Source organism: Dromiciops gliroides, chromosome 4 (assembly GCF_019393635.1).
Source record: "Dromiciops gliroides isolate mDroGli1 chromosome 4, mDroGli1.pri, whole genome shotgun sequence".
NCBI classification, from domain to species: Eukaryota; Metazoa; Chordata; class Mammalia; order Microbiotheria; family Microbiotheriidae; genus Dromiciops; species Dromiciops gliroides.
The window spans coordinates 302,453,907-302,471,478 of record NC_057864.1 but is presented as its reverse complement, the minus strand read 5'-3'; positions in this window follow the sequence as shown (position 1 = coordinate 302,471,478).

Below are 17,572 nucleotides of genomic sequence, written 5' to 3'. Positions count from 1 at the left end.
CAGACTAAGGAATTGTCAAAGAGAAAAAACATTTTTTTAAAAAATGTGTTTCCAGGGGCAGCTAGGTGGTGCAGCAGACAGAGCACCGGCTCTGGAACCAGGAGCACCCGAGCCCAAATCTGGCCCCACACCCCCAACACCCACCAGCCACATGATCCCGGGCAAGCCACCCACCCCCAATTGCCTCACCAAAAATGAAAAAAAAAAGAAAAGAAAAAAAATGTGTTTCCATCTATTTCAGATACTATCACTTCTTTCTCTGTAGATGGGTTGCCATTTTCATAGTCCTTCAGGGTTATATTGGACCATTGCCTTGCTGAAAATAACCACATGCTTCCCAGCAGATCATTTTACACTATTGCTGTTATTTTGTATACAGTGCATTTTACTCTGCTTCAGTTCATGTAGGTCTTTCCAGGTTTTTCTAATAGTATCCTGTTCATCATACCCTAAATAATGTACCTTAAACTTGACAAAGAATTTTCTTCGTATTAGCCCAGCAAAGTCATCATAACTATTTCCCTCCATCCTATTCCCTTCCCATGATATTTACTCTATTTTCCATCTTCTTTTAAACTATTCCTCCTCAAAAGTATTTTACTTCTGACTGTCCCCTCCCCTACTCTGCACTCCCTTTTTTTTTCACCCTTCCTTCCTTATCCTCTTCCCCTCATACTTTCCTGTAAGGTTAAATAGATTACTCCTCCCAACTGGGTGTGAATGTTATTCCCTCCATGAGCCAACTCTGATGAGTTTAAGGTCTTTGAGCTAATTCTATGTTCCAAATTTTCTTCCTCCCTCTCTCCTCAACCCTCCCTATGAAATCAAGCAATTCAATATTTCATACTTGTGCCGTTATGCAGAACATCTTCACCTTCCTTGAAAGTATTTTGCTTTTTACTACTCTCTCCCAGAATCTGCCCTTCCCTCCTTCCCCTCCCCACCCCCTTATCTCCCTCCCCTCCCTCAGGGCAAAATATATTACTATACCCACTTGAGTATGTATGTTAGTCCTTCTTTGAGTCAATTCTGATGATATTAAGGTTCAAACACTCCCCAATTCCTTCCCCCTCTTCCCCTCCCCTCCATAAGCTTTTTTCTTGTTTCCTTCATATGAACAACCTCTCCCCAGACCATCGCTCCCCTTCCCCCTCCCCCAGTCTATTTCTCCTACACCTCAACCCTATTTTAAGGATGTCATTATGGGTTAGTTAGGTGGCACAGTGGACAATGCACCAGCCCTGGACCCAGGAGGCCCCAAGCCCAAATCCGGCCACAGACATAAGACACCCCACACAGAACAAAACATAACTTCCCTTCATATTCAGTTCAGACCTGTGTCCTCTGTATTATCTTCCCATATAGGAATGTTAACAGTTTGATCTTTTAATATCCCTCATGAAGTCTTTTTCCTGTTTATCTTTTTATGCTTCTCCAGGGTGTTGTATTTGAAAGTCAAATTTTCTATTCAGTTCAGGTCTTTTCATAACAAATGCCTGAAAGTCTTCTTTCTCCTTGAAGTTCCATGGTTGCCTCTGAAAGATGATGCTTAGTTTTGCTGGGTATGTGATTTTTGGCTGTAGTCCCAGTTCCTTTGCCCTCTGGAATATCATATTCCATGCCCTCCGGTCCTTTAATGTAGAAGCTGCTAGATCTTGCTTTATCCTTATTGGAGCTCCACAGTATTTAAATTCCTTTTTTCTAGCTGCTTGCAATATTTTCTCCTTGACCTGGGAGTTCTGGAATTTGGCTATAATATTCCTGGAGGTTTTCCTTTTGGGATCTCTTTCAGGAGGTGATCGGTGGATTCTTTCAATTTCTATTTTAGCTTCTGCTTCTAGAATATCAGGGCAATTTTCCCTCACAATCTCTTGGAGGATGGTGTCTAAACTCTTGTTTTGGTCATGGTTTTCAGGTAGTCCAATGATTTTCAAATTATCTCTCCTAGATTTATTTTCTAGGTCAGCTGTTTTTCCAAGGAGATATTTCACATTGCCTTCTATTTTTTCATTCAATTGGATTTGCTTTACTGTGTCTTGGTTTCTCATAAGCTCACTAGCTTCCATTTGTTCAATCCTAATTCTTAGGCAATTATTTTCAGCAGACAGTTTTTTAATCTCCTTTTCCATTTGGCTTTTCAAACTGTTGACTTTTTTCTCATGACTCTCCTGCATTGCTCTCATTTCTCTTTCCATTCCTTCCTCTCTTTCTCTACATCTTCGTTCTATCTCTCCTACTTTCTCTTCAAAGTCCCTTTTGAGAGCTTCCATGGCCTGAGACCAGTTCATATTTTTCTTGGAAGCTTTGGATGTTGGAGCTTTGACCCTATTATTATCTTCTTCTTCTGAGGATGTATTGTGGTCTACCTTTCCCCCAAAGAAGTTTTCGATGGTCTTCTGCTTTCTCTGCCTACTCATCCTGGCTTACTGTTTCTTGGCTTTTTACTCCTTAAAGTGTAGCGCTGCTTCCCGGACACACTGTTCGTGCTACAGCGTGGCCCAGGGGGTGATTGGGCTTCTTCTCAGCCTGCCTGGCTTGTGAGTAATCACAGCTGCTTTCTCTTTGACCCGGAAACAGAAGTCTGATTGAACTCTGATTCTCTATGGTCGGAAGCTTGGCGTGCTTTTACCCCTCCCCCACTGGGCCACCACCACTCGATTCAGCCCACTGGTTCAGACCCAGGGCGCTTTGCCCCAACTCCAGCAGATACTGCCTCCACTTCACCCCGGCCTACCTCCGAACCCCCTCACCAGTCCGTGATCGGAGCCTCAGAAGCTGCTGGTGCTGAAGACTCTGACATGTTGGAGGCACTGTCCCTGGCTGGGTCCGGACCGCGCGCTGAGCTGTTCAGCCTGATCAGTAGGTGATCAGAATTGCCCTCTTTTGCGGAGAAACAGTCTCACTCTGTTCTTATGTGCATTAGGCTGTTCTGGGTTTTGATTTTTACCGCATTATTTGGGCGTGAATGGACGGGTTTATCTGGAGCTTGTGGGAGTCACAGCCTCTCCTCCGCCATCTTGGCTCCGCCCCGAGCAGGATTTAAACTCTTCATGATGGTGTGATGGGGCTAGTTTGAGCTGGCTTTCAAAAGCTGATTTTTTTTTTTAATTTTCAAAAGCAGATTGTTAAATTTTCTCTGTGAGGGTTTACACTTTGGAAATCAGCAAATGCTACAAATCATGGCTTGTCTTATTATTTTGCTGATTTCCAGATTTAAGAAAGTGACAGATAAAATGCGAATAATGCAAATTAAACTTAAAATTATGTTAAGTATACTTTATTTTTCTGGAGAGTTAGTTAAATATTTACTAGCATACCCCCAAGTAATATTTCATTCTTTGTATTTGAATCTCAAGCTCCTAGTTCTGGAATATATTAGGCACATAATAATTCTTTGTAAAAAGCAGCTGTTACTTGCCCAGGGTCACACAGCTTGTGTAAAGTGTCTGAGGCCAGATTTGAACTCAGGCCTTCTGACTCTGTGGCTGGTGCTCTATCCAAATAATTCATGTTAGTTAACTCATCAATTGACAAAAGAGATGGTCAAAACTGTGGGAATGGATTTCTATTTTTTTAATATTTGTTTAATTTTGAATTTATGGAATAAAACAAGCATTTTAATAACATAGTATAATAAAATACATGATTCCACATGAAACTGGAAGTCTATTATGTACTATTTACTATCTCTTTTAAATATATAATAAAGTTATATCAATTTATTTTTTAAATTTTCCTTTTTTTAATTTCTTCTTCCTGCCCCCTCCACCACCACCCTAGAGATGGCTACCATTAGACACAAATATGTATATATAAGCAAAATCATTCTATACACGCTTCTTTTATCTGTTCTTTCTCTGGATGTAGCTATTCATATTTACTTTATAGTTAATTTGGGTATTTATTATAGATTTCCAAAACAGTATTACAGAAATCCAAAAATACTGTAAAGCCTTTTAACTTTTCCAATGATCAGATCATTGTAATCATGACCCCTGTCTACCATGATGGTGCCATGAAGCTATGAAATTACCCCAAAGTTGACATTAGAAAGAAGACAGAGGAATAAAAGCAAGGAAAAAGAACGCGTGATCAAATAACACAGGTGATAAGTCCTAAATAAATGACAAAAACAAATATTCCTAAAAAGTCAGCTTAACATTTTCATTGGCTACAAAAAGGGTAGCATAGAAAGTAAGTATCCGTGGCTGGATTTGAATTCAGGTGTTCATGACTTCAGGCCCAGCATTCCATCCACCACAACTCAATACCACCTAGCTATTTATAGCTACAGCAAAGTCCACATCTTGGAATCTCATCAAGTTTATTGGCTAGAGTCAACAAATTGACTCCTCTGACTACCTCCTTTTCAGCTGTTTATAGGGTGGCAGACAGTCAACCTAAGTCTCATTATCATCCATGCATGATGTCTATATGCCTACGTGTACCTTATTTTTATTCTCCCTTTCAAAACTATTTTGACATCCTTGTCCACTATGACTCCTGGACCTTTTTTTTAATCATAAAAGTGTTTTATTATTTTCTAGTTACATGTAGAGATAGTTTTCAACGTTTGTTTTAATAAGATTTCTAGTTTCAAATTTTTCTCCCTCCCTCCCCTCCCTTCCCCCTCCCCAAGACAGCAAGCGATCTGATATAGGTTATATATGTACAACCACATTAAACATATTTCTGCATTAGCCAAGCTATGAAAGAAGAATCAGAACAAAAGGGAAAAACCTCAAAAAAGAAAAGCAAAAAGAAAGAAAGAAGGAAATATTATGGTTCAAGCTGCATCTAGATGGCACAGTTCTTTTTTCTGGATTTGGGGAGCATTTTCCATCATGAGTCCTTTGCAACTATCTTGGACCATTGTATTGCTGAGAAGAGTCAAGTCTATCACAGTAGATCATCACACAATGTTGTTGATACTGTGTACAATGTTCTCCAGCCTCAGATACTTACTTTCTGTGTGACCCCGAGAAAGTCACAACCTTTTTGCCTCAGTTTCCTCAACTGTAGAATGAGGATAATAATAGCACCTAACTCACAGGGTTGTGAGGACTAAATGAGATATATGTAAAATGCTTGGCACAGTACCTGGAGCTTAATAAAAACGTGTTTCCCCCCACCCCCAACCATCTGATGGGTACTTCTCATGAAGGCAGACTTGAGCAGTGACAGCTTTCTGACTAGGCTTCTGAAACTGATGCTGCTTCCTGATGATTGGCTGATTGATGTTCAATCCATAAAGATGTACTCCAAGAGTTCTTTCCACGCAGTGGTCTGAGTTGAGTTGAAAAATAGCTTACTATTTTCTATTTTACCTTTTTCCACACTTTCTGTCCCATATACTTCCTGACTGGTATTCAACAAAGTGAGGTAGAAAAGAGGAAACATCTCCCTATTCATTTCTCCCCTTCCCCTCTTCCCAGGGTAGAAAATAGAAACTTTTAGGAGACATTCATGGCCAAGAACCTATGCTTGCCCAGGAAAGCCTCAAAGTGGGGTTTCTAAATCTCTAGAACCTGGAACTTCCTTCTTTTGTCTTTCTATTTCCTATTCTGAGTACACTTAGGCATCAGACCCATATATTTCAGCTTCAAAGATTACCACATGGGTAATCTTGAGTTTGAGATTCTGTGTTCAAAAGTTCTTGACTTTGAAAGCTGGACATCAACCTCCCATAGGGAAAAGAGTGGATCAACCCGGAGCTGAAGGACTAATGTCATATCATGAAGGGCCAGGAGAACTAGACCTTGACAACACATATTGTATATCTTGCCATATTCCCTGAAATTGAACATATATACCCTACTGTCTCTTTGGGAAAGCAATCAAATCAATATTATCATTGCTTTTAGAAAAGGTATAACAACTGACAGTCTTTTGGCTTCACTCACAATTCATATATTTCCCCAAATCAAATCTCCCTTCTCTGGCCCTCATTCCCTAATATATGTAGTATCCCCCTATTAGAATATAAACTCCATGAAGTCAGGGCTACATCAGGTTTGCATTTGTATCTACAGAATTAAAAACTTGATCATTCATTCATTCAAAATACAATCTTTTGTGAAAATGGATAAAAAAGACTGGATTACTTAGCCCAGATAATAGAACACTAGGGAAGAATTTAACATTTGTCCAATATAAGAAGGATTATCATCTAGAGTTATGACTAGCAATTCTTTTTTTTTTTTATCCAAGAAGGGTCTAAATTGGGTTTTAGAATAGTCAGGAGAATGAATGAATATCAAAGGAAAGTTTAAGCAAATGAAACTGTTGAACCTTTGTAAATTAGTGGACATTTTTAATGACATTTCAATTTTGTAGAAGCCATAGCTTTAAAAAAGAAGCATGGGGAAGAGATCAGACTTAAGACTCTTCCAGGCATATGGGCCTGAATTCTTATAGTAGCCTCTGAGAAATGAAATTTCTTCTCATGTGTTAAGACCGAATAGAGTTTAGGTCTATTTTAGTTATTCATGTTGTATTTTAGTGTCTGACAGAAAATAAATGGTGTATCAGAATCTGAACATGTTCATTCTTGCCTTGCCTTTCTATAGAGCAGCTTAATCTTCCACAGACATTTCTCCAGTATTTGCACTTTCCCAGTGTCCTGGGCCAGGATCTTACTTCCAAATTTGTTCTTTAAGTAGATGTCTTTGTTTTCTTTTCTTTTTTTTTTTTAAGTGAGGCAATTGGGGTTAAGTGACTTGCCCAAGGTCACACAGCTAGTAAGTGCTAAGTGTCTGAAGCCGAATTTGAACTCAGGTACTCCTGATTCCAGGGCCGGTGCTCTATCCACTGTGCCACCTAGCTGCCCCGATGTCTTTGTTTTCAGAGTAAAAATTAGCCTAAACATATAAATTCAAATGTATCTCCCAAATCGTAATAATTATATACATATATATACATACACACACACACAAACACACACACACATATATATATATATAACACTATCATTAGGGTCTTCTTTTATTTAGAGGTCTATAGACAATAGATACCAATGAAGGGACTTCCCAAAATTCTAAACGTTCCATAGTATTCTATAACAAGAACACTCCAAAGCTTATGCCTCAGTCCAAAGAAGCATTGCCTGCCTGATCACAAGGTAGACTTTTGAAATTATTGGTCATTTTTTTCCTCATCTGTAAAATGAGGTGGTTGATGGATGGACACTGAAGTCCCTTCCAGTACTAGGCTTATGATCTTATGAGCAAGCCCAACAATTGTATTGTATTAACTCAGCAACATTCTGATTTACAAAGAGACCCTGGGCCTTGTTTTACTGCTACGGTTTAAAGCAGGTTATAGATTTAAAGCTAGAAGAGAAACCAACTGGTTTAGAGGTTGGCCAACTATGGCTCATGAGGCAAATCCAGCCCACTGCCTGTTTTTATAAGCCTAGCAACTATAAATGACTTTCACATTTAAACATTTTAACTGATCTTAGCTTAAAAGCCATACAAATACAAATAGTAGGATGGATTTAGTCCATAGGTCTTAGTTTGCTGATCCCTGATATAGTCAAAATATTTCATTTTATAGATAAAGAAACTGAGGTCCAGAGAGGTTAAGTTGCTTGAGGCCACAGAGATATAGAATATTACACAGAGATATTGAATATTCCTGCCAACACAAAAAATATCATATCTGTTTTCTCAGTCTTCTGGTGCTCCAGAATCTCATACCTGGGATTTCAGAGAATTAAGCCAGTAGGTCCCTTTCACTGGCAAAACTCCATAGGGAAAAGGGAAAACAATCCAGTTAAAATTCCTTATTACTTTGTCATACACAATGTATCCTGGTGTTTAAACTGGGCTTCCCCTCCCTTCCAATGACATGAACATGAAACAGGTCTATCCAGGATAAGAGCAATTACCTAGCCCTTTGGTAATGAGAGGGTGCGACGAATATGTCTCAAAAGGTAGGTAGCATTATTTTGTGATGATTCTTGATGCTGTTGAGTGAAAGAACCTCTGATACTTACTGAGCCTATGACTAGTGACCCTGGACAATTTCTCATTTCTCTGAGCCTCATGCTTTTCATCTATAAAATAGAGACAATAATATTTGCACTTAGACCTGCAGTTGAAATGTTTGCCTTTTAAAATCCTCCAAAAGCAGGCCCCTTTCTACCTCCTATTTTTTTTCAATTTACTTCCCTCACATTCTATTATCTAGTTTCATTGAGCTACTGGTTACTTTCCACAGGACCTCTATCCCCTCTGTGAGATTTAAAATTGGATATTAGATCATACATCTCCCCTCTTTAACCTTTCCCTTAATTTATCTCCCAGACTAGTAAATGGAAGAAGCTTCTGGTTTTCTAGTTAGAGCTTTATTGTGTGGTAGTTACCAGGTGATGTTGATTAGAGGGATAGGAAAGTAGAAATACAAAACAAATAGTCTTAAGTCTAAGTTTAGTCTATATTCCATGTAAAACTCACCAAAAGCCCAAGGCCACCTTTGGGGAGAGAGAGAGAGACCGAGTCAAGCGCGTGCTGCTAACCGCGAGCTGGGCCGAGTCGAACTCCAGTCAGCGTCTGTCTGTGCAGCGCAGTCAGGAGACCAGCAGAGCAGGAAAGAGCTCCCACTTCCGTTCTCTCCTTGCCTTTTAAGCTCGCACCCCGGAAGTGGAGTAGCTCATGCCGTTGGTCTCCTCCCCAAAAGGGTGGTCCTTAAAGAAAAACTGGCATCTCTCCATTATCGCTAACTGACTGTTAAAACTTTTTACCACACCTCACTCTGCATTTTCAATGATTGTCCCCCATACCTGGAATGTTGTCCCTTTTCACTTCCAATTCCTGGCTGCTTTGGCTTCCTCAAAGATAGCTCAAATCCCAGCTTCTGCCAGAGGCTTGCCCCTAAATACCTTCCTTCCCTCTAAGATCACCTTCCATTTACACTATATATATCTTGTATGTGCATAGTTATTTTCATGTTGTCTTGCTTAATGTAATGTGAGCTCCATGAGGGCAGGGGTTTGTTTTTGCCTTTCTTTGTATTCCCAGCACTTTACATAGTGCCTGCCCATGATAAGTACTTTTTGGCTGATATAGAAAATAAGTTCTTTGAGGGCAGATACTATTGTGTGAGAGAAAAACAATCCTCTTCTCAATAATTCTTAGGAACTCAGCAGCGATATGACAGAGTCTTTTATTTCCTTCTTGTGAGAAGGAGGCACTCTAGTGTATAGCTAGTGGGTACAAAGAAAGGGGACTCGCAGGCCCCTTGTCCCTAACATAAGTGAACCCTCCCCTTTTTCATCATTGGTCCGATGGGTATAACTCAGAAGTGGACCTTATTCTTCCTTAAATGGACACAACTCCAGAGCAGACCTTGTTGAGACCAGGCCTCCTTGAACCATGTGATTTTGTTAGCCAGACGGGGAGGAGGGGATCTGAGACCTTTGTCCTACAAACAAGTCAGGAGGAGTATGATTGACTGTTATATCCTCATTGAGAGGAGACAACTACGCATTTTCTTACATATTGCATTTTTGTATCCCCTTTGTCTAATATAATACTGGACTTAGAGTAAATGTTTAATAAAGTTGTGTTGGATTGAAATGTTGAATTCGCCATGTTATAGAAATGAAAGGTGAATTTAATTCAGATGATCATTACATATACTACTATGGGCAAGAATCCCTTAGAAAAAAAAATGGACTTTCCCTGATAGTCAATAAAAGGGTGAGAAAACTAGTACTGGGGTATAATCTCAAAAGTGAAAGAATATCTGTTTGAATCTAAGGCAAACTGTTCAGCGTTGGAGAAATACAAGTCATTGCCCTAATCACTGATGCTGAAGAGGCCAAAGCTGATCAGTTCTATAAAAAAATCTACAATATCTTCTAGAAATAAAATTTTTAAAAAAGATATCACATTTATCATAAGCGATGGGAATGCTAAAGTAGGAAATCAAAAGGTAATTAGAGTAACAGGCAAGTTTCGGTTTGGAGTACAAAATGAAACAGGGCAGAGACTAGTAGAGTTTTGTCAAGACAACTCACTGGTCATAGCAACAACCCAAAAGGCAGCTCTGGACATGGACATCACCAGCTGGTCAATATAGAAATCAGATTGATTATAAACTTTGAAGCCAACGGTGGAGAACTGCTATACAATCAGTTAAAATAAAATCTGGAGCTGACTGTGGCTAAGATCCATGAGCTTCTTGTTGAAAAATTCATACTTAAATTGAAGAAAGTAGGGAAAACCACCAGACCATATAGGTTTGACCTAAATAACTTCTCATGAATATGTAGCAGAAGTGAAGAATAGATTTCAGGGATTAGATCCAGTAGATGGGGTGTCTGAAGAATTATAGACAGGAGACAGCAACAAAAAATATCCAAAAGAAAAAGAAAAACAAGAAAGAAAAAGACTCTGATGAGGCTTTACAAATAGTCAAGGAAAGAAGGAAAGCAAAAGGTAAAGGAAAAAATGAAAGATATAACTAATTTAATGCAGAATTTCAGAGAATAGCAAGGAGAGACAAGAAAAGAAGGTTTTCTTAAATGAGCAATGCAAAGAAATAGAAGAAAACAGTAGAATGGGGAAGACAAGAGAGCTATTCAAGAAAATTAGATATTGAGGGAATATTTCATCCAATAATGGGCATGATAAAAGACAAAAAGTATAGGGACATAACAAAAGCAGAAAAGATTGTTTTGTTTTGGTTTGTTTTTTTTGGTTTTTGGTGAGGCAATTGGGGTCAAGTGACTTGCCCAGGGTCACACAGCTAGTGAGTGTTAAGTGTTTGAGGCCGGATCCAAACTCAGGTACTCCTGACTCCAGGGCCGGTGCTCTATCCACTGTGCCACCCAGCTGCCCCAAATGCAGAAAAGATTAAGAAAGATGGCAAGAATAAACAGAAGAACTATAGAAGATCTTACCATCACCAATAAACACAATGGTGTGGTTACTGATCTAGTCATGCATCCTAGAGAATGAAGTCAAGTGGACCTTAGGAAGCATTGCTAACAATAAGGCTAGTGGAAGTGATGGAATTCCAGCTGAGCTTTTAAAATCCTAAAAGATGATGCTCTTAAAGTACTACACTAAATATCCCAGCAAATTTGAAAGACTCAACAGTGGCTACTGGGTTGGAAAAGATCTGTTTACATCCCTATCCTAAAAAAGGGCAATGTCAAAGAATGTTCAAATTACTGAACAATTGTGTTCATTTCACTTGCCAGCAAAGTTATCTTTAAGATTTTGCAAGCCAGGCTTCAGCAATGTGTGAAGCAAGAATTATCAAAAGAGCAAGCTGGTTCTTGAAGAGGCAGAGGAAATAGAGACCAAATTGTCAACATTCACTGGATTATGGAGAAAGCAATGAGTTCCAGAAAAAAACATATCCTTCTGCTTCATTGACTACACTAAAGCCTTTGACTGTGTGTATCACAACAAAATGTGGGAAATAATAAAAGAGATGGGAGTACAAGATCATTTTACTTGTCTTCTGAGGAACCTCTATGTGGGTGAAGAAGTAACAGACCCTGAACTTGGAACAATTGATTGGTTTAAAATCAGGAAAGGAGTACAACAAGGTTCTCACTTTGTTTATTTATTTTTTATGCAGAATACATTATGCAAAATGCCAGGCTGGATGAATAAAAAGCTAGAATTGGGCTTTCTGGGAGAAATATAAATAATCACAGATTTGCAAATGATACCATTCTGATGGAAGAAAGTGAAGAAGAATTAAGAAGCCTCTTGATGAGGGTGAAAGAGGAAAGTATAAAAGCTGGCTTGAAGCTTAACATAAAACCCCTCCAAAACCTTGACACTTCCTGGTAAAAAGAAGGAGAAGAAATGGAAACAGTGTTAGATATTATATTCTTGGGCTCAAAGATGACTACAGATGGTGACTGCAGCCAGGAAATTTAAAAAAGACTTTTTGGAAGGAAAGTTATGGAAAATCTGGAAAATATACTAAAAAGGAGAGATATCACCTTGCTAACAAAGATTCATATAGTCAAAGCTATAGTTTTTTTTACAGTAATAGTGTGTGGCTGTGAGAGTTGGAAATCTGAGCACTTCAAAATTGACACTTTCAAATTGCAGTCCTGGATAAGCCTTTTGAGAGTCTGTTGGAAAGCAAGGAGCTCAAATAAGTCAATACTTATAGAAAGAAATAAACAGACTATTCACCGGATGGTAAAATATTGAAGCTAAAGCTTAAATACTTTGACTATATGATGAGAAGATGGGACTCATTGGAAAAGACCCTGAAACTGAGAAAGATTGAAGGCAAAAGGAAAAAGGAATGGCTGAAGATGACGTAGTATCATGGAAGCAACTAACATGAACTTGGACAGACTTCAAGACAGTGGAAGATAGAAGAGCCTGGTGTGCTATGGACCATGGGGTCATGAAGAGTTAGACATGACTGAACAACTGAACAACAGCAAAAGAAATTAAAGAGTCATAGAAATATGTTAGTACAACATTATTATTTATTTATAATATTAAATCATTTTTATTTAGTTTAGCTTATCTGTAATATAAAAACTAATATGTTATTTAAATAAATGGATTTATAATAAAATTTACTTATAAAATATAAAGCCATCAAAAATTATAAAATTAAATAATAACCAATAAATGACCACTATTTCTTTTAATACTTATTCATTCATATCATGTATTTAATATATAAATGTTACTATACTAAAACTATTATTATTATTATTTCAATTCATAATTTTGGTGGCCAAATATAGAAGTCATCTGTTTTTTCCCCCTAAATAAGACATGTCTGCTGTCTACAGTTAGACCAAATATATTTTGTGATCTTAGTTGTCATAATACAATTTACATATAACATACTTGCTAATTAACACCACATAAATATCACCTCAAAAGAGAGGTTAGGGATGTCACTGTTGGCCCCAGGACAGGATGATCACATGATTTCTTCTAATATTTCCTGATACCTCTTTTAGAAAAAGGGGGAAATAGGAATAGTATTGGAAAAACCAACTAGGGAAATTATATTAAGATTCTCTATTTGTGAGACTGTGGTTCAGACCCTGACCCAACTGGAGGTCCTAGTCACAGCCTTGGTCAGCACTCATAGGTCTAAAGGGGAAAAGGAGTTCCCTATTGCTAAGATATGAAATTAAGACTCCCAGTCCTTGCTTTCTTGCCCTGAATCACATTTCACTCTTTGGCCGTCTCTGTGGGAGTGGGGCATTCTTCCTTGCCTTAAAGTGCAAATGAGGTAGTGAGTATGGGGCATGTCTTCCCAAACATCTGAGCCACTATAGGCCTTTTCCCCACAGGGTGCCAAAAGGTCACCCAATGTCCCACTTTGGCAGTGCTGGCTCTATGCCCAGTACAGTAGCCTATCAGCTAATGAATACTGTCAGGAAAGGACAAGGCATGGAGAATTCTAGTGAAGCATCTTATAAATTTCCACAGCAAATTAAAATGACAGTCACAAACAAAAGTTACAAGTTAGATACAAATACTGAGATGTGGTTTAGGAGACATTACAAAATTACCCACTTTAAGAATCAAAGGTTCATTCAGAGAGATATTTTTACTAAAGTCCAGGATATATATTCTGATGAATTAGCCCTTTGATCTATCCAACTGAATATCACGATATCGTAATTCATCATACTAAGGTGGCACAGGGGACAGAGAACACTGAACCTGGAGTCAGGAAAATATAATTTCAAATTCTGTTTCTGATGCTCACCAGCTGTGTGGCCCTGGGCAAGTCACTTAACTTCTCTCTGCCTCAATTCCCTCATTTTAAAAACAGAAGTGATAATAACACTTACCTCTCAGGATTATTATGAGGACAAAATGAAATATGTGTAAATCAATTGGCAAACCTTGAAGCACTATGTAAATGTAAACTATAAGAATAATTATTATTTTGACAATAAGCATTCTTCAGCTCTGTGTGAATAGTTATGCCAATGTATTCTGAGTGATTATGAATCTTATTTTGAAGTATGTTGAAATGATCTGGACCTTAATTCAAAATGCACAACGCCACTGAAGATTATGAGAATGTGGAGGATTCTCACAACTATCTATGGGGAATCTCTCTTCCCCTTAGACCCTGCCCTGGAAATTCTCTATGACAGTAGAAAAAACCTTTAGTAAGCTTACATATCCTTGTTTTATACATTGATATTGTTGCTTGATATTAGTAGGAAGCAGCACAGCAGTGTATATGAAGAGAAAGGGGGAAAAAAGTCACCCTGCATGTGCCAATTTCAGAACAACAATCCAACCTGTCCATGGCTGCAGGCAGACCCTCATTAAGAGGAAGAAACATTGAAAGAAGGTTAATCTTCCTCATCCGCACCAGTAAAAGCTGCTGACCAAATACTACCACTAATCAGTTAGGCACAGGAACAGTGGCAGTATCCCCCAGACCGCCTTCCTGCTGCTAGCCCAACCATCATAGCAACCATCCAGCAACAATTCTTCTCCTATGGAGAAGGGGCCAGCTATCCCCATCAGCTGCCAACCAACTCCCACACACAGGGCAGACAAATGAGACATCTTTGCTGAAGCAGCAAAGCATCCTGGTGGAGAGAAAGAAGACAGCATATACCAGGTAAGTCAAATTGCCACCACCGCCTTGACTGCCATCTCCCCTCAGACCATGAATCCAAGAACCTTGAGAATGGTGTTGCTTTCAGCCCAGTCCCCTTAGCTGTCATCCAGGAAAGCAACTCTGAATATATAGCCTGGGAACTGCTCCTACTGGTACTGCCAAACGCAGCTACTGAGGACCTATAAAGGAAAGTTCTTATCATCAAAGTCCTTGGCAGTGTCAAAAGGTTCAGCCTCAGAAACCAATATCATTTTATCACTGAAAATCCCATTAAAGAAAAGTTATTAACATCTTTGTTGCTGCAGCCCAAGGACCATGGGACTTTTCCTTCTGACTTTCAGCTGAAACTTTCGCTATGGGTTTTCTCCTACATTAGAATGTGAACCCCTTAAGAGTAGGTGGTCTTACTTTTCTATTTGTATCCCTAAGGCTTAGCACTGTGCATTGCAAAGAGTAAGCACTTAATAAGTATTCTAGACCAGAGTTCAAGTCCTGCCTTTGACCTGTACTAGCTGGGTGACCCTGGGCAAGTGACTTAATCTTTCAACACCCTAGGCAACTCTCTAAGACATTAAGTTACAGAGAAGGTTCTGACCTGAATTGTCAAAGAGATTTTCCTCACTTCTTGTTGTTGAGTCATTTTTCAGTTGTGTCTGATTCTCTATGACCCCATTTGAAATTTTCTTGGCAGAGATACTGGAGTGGTTTATCATTTCCTTCTCCAGCCCATTTTACAGATGAGGAAGGTGAAGCAAATGGGGTTGTGACTTGCTCTGGGTCAAACAGCTAGTAAGTGTCTGAAGCTGAACTCAGGAAGATGAGTTTTCCTGATTCCAAGACCTATTCATCATATCATCTAATGGCTCTGACTTGGGAATTCCTTATTCTGATGAAATCACAGTCCAATCTTCTGCTCCTTGATATTAATAATGAAAGGATATTCAAACAAAGTTGCTACATCTTTTAAGGAATTGTATGATTTTGATATTGAAATAATGGGGAAATGGCCAATGAGGACAAAGTCCTTAGAGCATTCACAGATTAGTCCTTCCATACTGAGAGAAGTAATTATTAAATAACTAATTGTTAATATATTAGGGAAACCCAGGCTTTTTTTCTGATACTTTATTAGGCCAAGCCAGCATCTGAAGGACATTGCTGATAATGAGATTGAATTAACTTTCTCCTTGCTCTTGTTCAGATCTTACCCAGGTGGGGAAGCCCATTGTATTCTACCAGATTTGGATGGGGATAAATTCTTTGATTAGACTGGCCAAGGCTGGGGATGGTTTGGAAGCAAATAACATGATCTTAGCCCCAGACCCTCATTAGAATAGGTTTGCCTCTCACTATAATATTCTCTCATTAATTGTTAATCAGAATTGATTTCCACCCTCAGGAATACCCACTCTACCAAAGGCATAAAAGAGTTGAGTGGATTCCATGATTTGTCTCTGGTCTAAGAGAGATGGCCAAATGACCATACTTTATTAATAATATGTTACTCAGGGGGGCAGCTAGGTGGCGCAGTGGATAAAGCACTGGCCCTGGATTTAGGAGTACCTGAGTTCAAATCCGGCCTCAGACACTTGACACACACTAGCTGTGTGACCCTGGGCAAGTCACTTAACCCCCATTGCCCCGCAAAAAAAAAAAAAAATGTTACTCAGAAACTATGTCTTGAACTTTTTATACATCACAAGAGTATGTGTAATATTCTCTGCCTACTGCCAATAAAGCACATGGAACTTTAGTAAGCCAGTTTCTGGCCATAAGTGACCAAGGAGTTTAGTGCTCTGTGCTGATGAAAGTCTTCCAATTGCCCAAGGAGTTCAAAGGACTAATGACTTAATAAAGTCCGGCACAGAATTGAGTGTGCATGCGAAAGTTTGGGCAGATAATCTCTCATTCTCTTCTCTCACAGTTTTCATGTGAGGAAGATTATTGTGAGCCATCAGGTGAGGGAAGATTTGGCTGTTCTATCGTCCATCTGGTCACCATGTGTCCCTGAGCACATGGCATCTCTGTGTTATATTTCTTCTTTCCTCATCTTAAGTGAATAAGTTTCTGGAAACAGAATGGACCAGGTTACAACCTTATAAAGTTTGAAAGGTTGGAAGAGTCCCTCTCATGAGTTCTTTCAGCAACCAGAGATTTCAGTATAGACTAATAGAGATGGGATAGCAGCCTGCTTGATTCAGCCCAGCGGTGGATAGTCCTGTCAGCTGAGACACAGTATCTTGTAAAGAGTTAGCAAGGGAGGACTTATATGATGCCACACCCAAAAGCAAACTTTGTGGGGATCTCAACAGGGAGAAAAAGGCTCACTATATGTGTGCCTCAAAATGCTTATGTTTTAAGTTTGATGCTACTGCCCCCATAGAAAGAAATGTGTGCAGGGGAAAAGCATGCCCTAGTTTGGGGTATATTTTATAACTTCTGTCCCATATATGTTTCCTCAGGAAACATCTCTTTATAAAAGCTAATTGATATCAACTGGTGGGGAAGCACAACTGATAGAGACTCATGAGGAGCTTATTAGAAGCCACAATAACTCAGTTTTACTCCCTAGAACCCAAAGAAAAGAAGCCATCTATCTTGTGGGGACCCCCTCCACCAGTGCAAATGGAGGTTGGAAAAGTACCCCTTTCCAGAAAGAGTGCTGAATATTCATGCAAGACACCTTGTTGGAGGTGATGTTTTGTTCTACTAAATCAAACATTTTATGATCAACAGACAGTAAGCACAATAGGCTCTTGTATTTTTAGAACCTTTCACTCAATTTAATGACTAAAATTATGTTATCCACTATAGGATGTTGTTTTTCAAAGCCTTTCTATTCTCTCTCCAAACTTTGATCAAGAATAACCTCTGTGCATATGTAGATTATTCTCACCAAAATTTAGTATAGATGAGAAAGTAGATATGGTGGTCATATAGTTATTAATCACTCACTCATTTTGATAATAAT